This window comes from Lactuca sativa, chromosome 5 (assembly GCF_002870075.4).
Source record: "Lactuca sativa cultivar Salinas chromosome 5, Lsat_Salinas_v11, whole genome shotgun sequence".
NCBI lineage: Eukaryota > Viridiplantae > Streptophyta > Magnoliopsida > Asterales > Asteraceae > Lactuca > Lactuca sativa.
Window position 1 is genome coordinate 279064343 of NC_056627.2, and position 6916 is coordinate 279071258.

Sequence of the window (6916 nt, forward strand, 5' to 3'; positions counted from 1 at the left end):
TTTCTCGGGCTTTCAGAGCGTCGGGACTTGCTTCGGGTGTAGGGGATGTTTCCTAGGCTTCGAGGGGTGTTAGGGTAAATTGAGAGATGAAAGAGGGTGTGAAAGTGTTAAAACCGTAAACAAAATTCGGAAGGTCTCACTTTCTATTTATAATGGTCCGAGGGCTCACATTATGCTGAGTGTAATTTTCCAGTATGGGGGGCGTACTGCCTTGCAAACCTCTTCGTTGGGCATAACTTCGTACGTTGGGCGTACGAAGTGGATCAGCTCGGACGCGTCAAGGCTACGACACGTGGCAGTCATGCGAATGAGTAGGGAGGGTGACGGACTCCATATAATTTACACGAGTACGCTGGGTGTACTTCGATACATTGGTCGTACTCCTTCGGACCAGCCTTGAAGTTTGTGCCCAATACTTCAAAAATTCTTATCTTTCGCATACGGGCTCCGTTTTTTACGTTCTTTATATGCACACGTAGGTGAAATTATGCTCTACAACTTTCGTTTAGACTCCGTCGGCTAATTTTGAATTCATTTTTAATATTATATTTTTAATAGGCCGAGACAGGAAAAGTCTGTTAAAAATTCATAACTTCTTCATCCAAAGTCCGTTTTCGTCTATCTTTTTACCATTGTACTACTATTGACGAGATCTTCGATTCTCGTTTAGGTTGTGTCGGCTAAAAATCACTCGATCTTTATTTCGAGTTTCGGGTTGTGTACTGCTATGCCGAATCTTAGAAATATCATAACTTCCTCATACGGAGTCAGATTTGGATGTTCTTTTTATGAAAATTCTTGGTTTAACGAATACTACGACTTTTATTTAGATCACTAAAGCTAAAAAGTAGTTTATTGAAACTCACTTTTTACGTCATATAGCGTCATGCCGGTTCTGTCGCGAAACTTCAATAAGTCATAACTTCTTCGTTATAACTCAGATTTCAGTGAGGTTTTCGCCTAAAATTTTCTAACGAGATAATTTACAACTTTCAGTAACATTATTTTTACTTATCTTAAATTTTACATTTTCGTTAATTTCAATATTTGACTTTTGATTGGAATCTCATAAGTTTCCATCACTTTCTGAATGATTGTAAACACAATTTTACTTCAATCTCATAAAATTATCTTGTTAGAATTTAATGCTCAAATTCTCGTATTATTTAATAATATTTACTTTTAAGCTATCAAGCTTACAAAAAACGATAATTATACAAGGTTATTAACGTGTATGTTACAAAAAACAATATACATGGACAGTTTGGTCCAAAATTATTAAAATCAAATTTTTAACTATAAAAAGTATACATGGGCAGTTTGGTCCATAACTATTAAAATCAAAAATTTAACTATAAAAACACCATGCATGGGTAGTTTTGTCCAAAACTGTTAAAATCAAATTTTTTAAACTATAAAAATAGTATGCATGGGCAGTTTGGTCCAAAACTCTTAAAATCAAAATTTTTAACTATAAAAACAGTATGTAGGGGTATTTTGGTCCAAAACTATTAGAATAAAAAATTTATAACTATAAAAACAGTATGCAAGGGAACTCTACATAACTGTTTGCCAAAAAAAAACGTTGCATTCGATTTTAACCCAAAAAACTTTGCATTCAGGACATGTTTACAGAACCCTGTGTCACAAATTACCACTGTGTCATATTTAAATGTAGCGACTGTATCTAGGTGTATTTTAGAATCAAATAATACAAAAAGATGCAAGTTACCAATGAATAGTGGTGTAGTAATTGTTGGTCCTGGATATTCCCATTCATGGGTTCAATATTTAAACCATAACGATCTGATACAATTTCTGAAACTTCCGTGTGAAGCATAAAGATAAATTATAATGGAAGATTTAATCCTACAATAATAAAAAAAAATTAGCAATTGATTTTTTTATTAGAATAAATTATAAATAATGTTAAAAAGTAACACCATCGTCAATTTTTAACCTTTGAGCTGCTTTTTCTAAACATACTCTCATAAAGCTTGGAAAATATAAGTATTATTCAAATGTCTAAAACCCCATTCAATAAGAACAATTATTTACTCATTGAATTAAAATAGTTGAGAAGATTAATAATATAAGTTTTCTTTTAAAGAAAATGACATCAGAACATAAATAAATTATACCAAAATTAACCATTATATTTGGTTTATCACTTAATTTAAACCTAAATTGTTCAGAAAAAATGAGAAACATAACCAGATTTAATCAAATCTCCAACTCTTTCATCTTGTTAAACAAATAGTTATTATTTGCTGCAAATATATAAAAACGGATAAATATAAGTCATCAAACCAAAAAAGGTTAACACGCATAGGTTCTTTATGGTTATAGGTTAAAGATATATTAAAATTAGGGTTTCATCAATGTATTGAATTGAATTTGAAAGAAAATGAAATTGAAAATCAATAAGTAAAAAAGCGAATTTATTTTATATTACCATACTATAGAACTATAATCGTTGCAATGTACTTGCTGATGCTTCCTTATTACTGTTCATAATGCTTGCATTGGTCTAATCATTGGCTATAAATATATAAAAACAATAAATAATAACCATGAAATAGAAAAAGAACATATTTATGATAATCATACAATTTAAGCTATTCCATTGAAAAAGCAATGCATAAACCTTGTTGATGTCATTAAACTCGACCTCATGGGTCATAAAATCATGTAGTTTTTGTTCCTAAAAAGATCAACAATTGTTAGTGTAACATCCTGTTTCGGATCATCCGTGATTTGAGATCGTGGGCTGCAACCCGGGCATGAGGAAGTCTCGGGGTTGTGATGAATTGCTAGAAGCGTAGGGCATCTCGTCACCTTTCCGTGGATATGAGGTTCATTGGAAACGGAGTTATATCGAGGAAGCATGGAAGTTTGAAATTATGGCATAATAAGTCCCTTATTTGAGAAGGTGGTAGTTGAGTACGCTGGGCGTACGTGTGTGTACGCTTAGCGTACTCATGTGCGTGATTTTTAAGCGGCACCACCTAGTACGTTGGGCGTACTAGGCATAGAGTAAAAAACCCTAATTTTTGGTGTGTCCAATATAAAGGATATGATGGCCTCATTCCTGGCCACCATTCTCAGTCAACAAACCCTCTTAAACCTAATCCTTCGTTCATAGAGATTGTGAGTCCATTTGAGAGCCTTTAGGTGATTTTGTGTTTTCTTCGAGTGAAGAAGGTGCTTTGGAGAAGAAGGAGTGGGAGTCTAGGCCCTTAAATCTAAGCATATATGTGATGGGAGCTTCGTATAGAGATATACAGCTTCAAGCTTTCTCACTCTTTTGATTTGTGCATCATAGTAGAGTATTTTAGGGTTTTGTCCCAAAAGTTGGAGACTTTATGAGTTATTGTGCTCCAGAGACTATGATCAACCCCCTTTGAGTGTATTTAGTGGTGTTGTGTCATAAAAATCAGGAATTGGACATTAGATCAAGCCATGCATAAGCTATGAGCATTTTGAGCTAAGAAAGTGAGAGTTTTGTGTGTTTGTGACCTTATCGGCCATGCAAAGGCTTAAATTCACTGACTCTATGGAGTAAGAGCTATTAGGGAGTCCAGATCTGTGATATGAGCCAAGGTCTTAACTAATGACCAATATCACATTTTTATGCTTCTAAACACTCCAAAATGTCTGAAATTAAAATTTATATGAATTAGAGTAACCCATACTCATAATACCAAGCTTATGGGACCAAAAGAACACAAATCCATAGCTACACAAGATCTAATCAACAATTCATCAAGTTCAGAGCTTTTTACCTTCAAATGAGGCCAAATGGTGATGAGATTTTGGATCCAAAGTTCTCCACTCTTCTAGGATGGTTTCCTCTTCATTCTCCCTCCTTTAAGAACACCAAAATGTAGACTCAAGGCTTAAAAGTGCTCTTAAATGGATTAGGGTTGCATGGGGGTCAAAATGAGGCTGGAGGTTGATGGATGAATGGAGCCTTGAGAGTTAAGGATGAATAAATAATGCACAAACCCTAAATATTAGGGTTTTTAGGTCTAAGCCACGTACGCCCTATGTAAGCTTGGGTATGCCTAGTGTACACATGCAACTCCAAAAATTACAAAAATACCATTTAGGACCAATTTGCAAATAATTCTCATAACAATGATAAAAATGTATATTCCTGGAAATCAAGATGTTACATTCATGGTTAGGACAAAAGGTGGTACTACATATGACAGAGCTTATCCAACAGATAAGACAGCGGTTACAGACATCACAGAGCCAATCACAGAGTTATGATGATAGGCGACGGTATGTGTTGGAGTTTCATGTTGGGGACATGGTTCTACTAAATGTATCACCCTGGAAGGATGTTATATGCTTCAGAAAGATGGGCAAGTTGGCCCCCTGATTTATCGGACCTTTTTATGTGGTGGCCAAAGTAGGCAAGGTAGCCTACCGGTTGGATCTGTCTCAGGTGCTTAGTCGGATTCATAGCACTTTCCATGTTTCTCGGCTTCAGAAATGTTTGACTAATGATACAACAATGGTTCCGTTAAATGAAATTCAGGTCGATGATCAACTTAATTATGTGGAGATTGGTGGCTAGTCTAGATAGGAAGACGAAGGCCTTGAACAACAAGGTAATGCGCTTGGTCAAGGTTTAGTGGCAACATCGGAAGGGTTCCGAGTGGAACTGGGAGCACGAGGCAGAAACGTGTGAGCATTATCCAGATCTATTTTCAACTAAGGATTTCGAGGACGAAATCTAGTTTAAGCAGGGGAGAAACGTAACACCCGATTCTAACATGTATTATTATTATTTTGCTTGAAGTTTAATTTCAAGAATTTTTTCCTACACCAAGCGTAGCATAGTCCCCTACGCTGAGCGTAAGTGGATAATTATATGCGAGTACTTAATGCGCTATGTTGAGCATATGAAAAAGCTACGCCGAGAGTAGGTACGCTAAACAAAAACCTCCACCCTCCTAAGTAGCCACCTTAAAACCCTAGCTATCTTGTGAGAATGTTGAGAGTTTAGAGTGTTTTATGTGCATCTTTGAAGGAAGAGCTTCATTAGGGAAGCACATGGGAGCTCCACGCCTTGTAGATATGGAATTTGCATCCCATTATCCTCCTCCAAAAGGTATAAAGTTTATACATTGATGATATTTCATGTTAGATCTAGTTACTATTAAGATTTCTATGCTTTTGTCCCCATAACCTTGATCTATGTGAGTATGAGACCATTTGAGTATCATTTCCAGACGTTTTGGGGTTTTTAAGTCATAAAAATGAGATGTTGGTCACTCTCATCCATCCATACATGTGTTCTTAAGCAATATATAACTTTTTGACCTAGGTTTTGGTTTTGTGCTCTTTGTAACCATGCAAACGGATAAAGTCAGAGACGTTATCCATTAAGACATCCATCTAGAGTATAATTGAAAGTTTGGGAGGGGGGGGGGTTTCTGTTTTAAGAACTTAATGAAAATTTGGACATCAGGTGGCTATGTTGAGTGTAGATTTCTATACGCTGAGCGTAGGTCCAAATTTGCCTGTTTTGTCATCTTGAGCTCTACGTTGAGTGTAGAGTTGCATGCTACGTTGAGCGTATGTCAACGAGAGGTTAACCATTGACTTTTGACCAAATTTAACTTTAGGACGACTAATGGATATTGGGCTTTAGTTTAAGAATTTGGTCCCCGATTGTTGTATAGGTGGCCTGTAGTACTAGTCTTGGATTTACAAGAGTTGTGTTGTGTCTGCTAGTTTTTGAGGTGATTTTTCTCACTATATTTTGTATTACAGTATGTGTCCTTGTGAGAATGTTGAGAGTTTAGAGTGTTTTATGTGCATATTTGAAGGAAGAGCTTCATTAGGGAAGCACATGGGAGCTCCATGCCTTGTAGATATGGAATTTGTATCCCATTATCCTCCTCCAAAAGGTATAAAGTTTATACATTGATGATATTTCATGTTAGATCTAGTTATTATTAAGATTTTTATGCTTTTGTCCCCATAACCTTGATCTATGTGAGTATGAGCTACTCCAGACCATTTGAGTATCATTTCCATACGTTTTTGGGTTGTTAAGTCGTAAAAATGAGATGTTTGTCACTCTCATCCATCCATACATGTGTTCTTAAGCAATATATAGCTTTTTTGACCTAGGGTTTGGTTTTGTGCTCTTTGTAACCATGCAAACGGATAAAGTCAGAGACGTTATCCATTAAGACATCCATCTAGAGCATATCTGAAAGTTTGGGGGGGTTTCTGTTTTAAGAACTTAATGAAAATTTGGACATCAGGTGGCTATGCTGAGCGTAGGTCCAAATTTTCTTGTTTTGTCATCTTGAGCTCTACGTTGAGTGTAGAGTTGCATGCTAGGTTGAGCGTATGTCAACGAGAGGTTAACCATTGAACTTTGACCAAATTTAACTTTAGGACAACTAATGGATATTGGGCTTTAGTTTAAGAATTTGGTCCCTGATTGTTGTATAGGTGGCTTGTAGTACTAGTCTTGGATTTACGAGAGTTGTGTTGTGTCTGCTAATTTGTGAGGTGATTTTTCTCACTATATTTTGTATTACAGTATGTGTCCTTGTGTGTAGGATGTTGTTATACTATAGTGATATGTTAAAATGGTAGATCTAATGATATTATTTGTGCTTGCTTGTTGTTATTTTGGTGCATATGTTGACATGGTGCGTTTAGGTTGAGGCGATACGGCTTTGTGTTGTAGACCAACAAACCCTGGGCAATCTGGTCTTATGATTGTGGGCTGGGGGCAATCCAATCTTATGGTTGTGGGCTCGAGGGCAATCCAAGTTTACGATGTGGGCCCGATGTATATGCATTATGTATTGTTGTGTGGGGTATTTTGGAAAACTTAATAAGTTTTGCCTTACATATGTGGATTTCAGTGTTTTCAGGT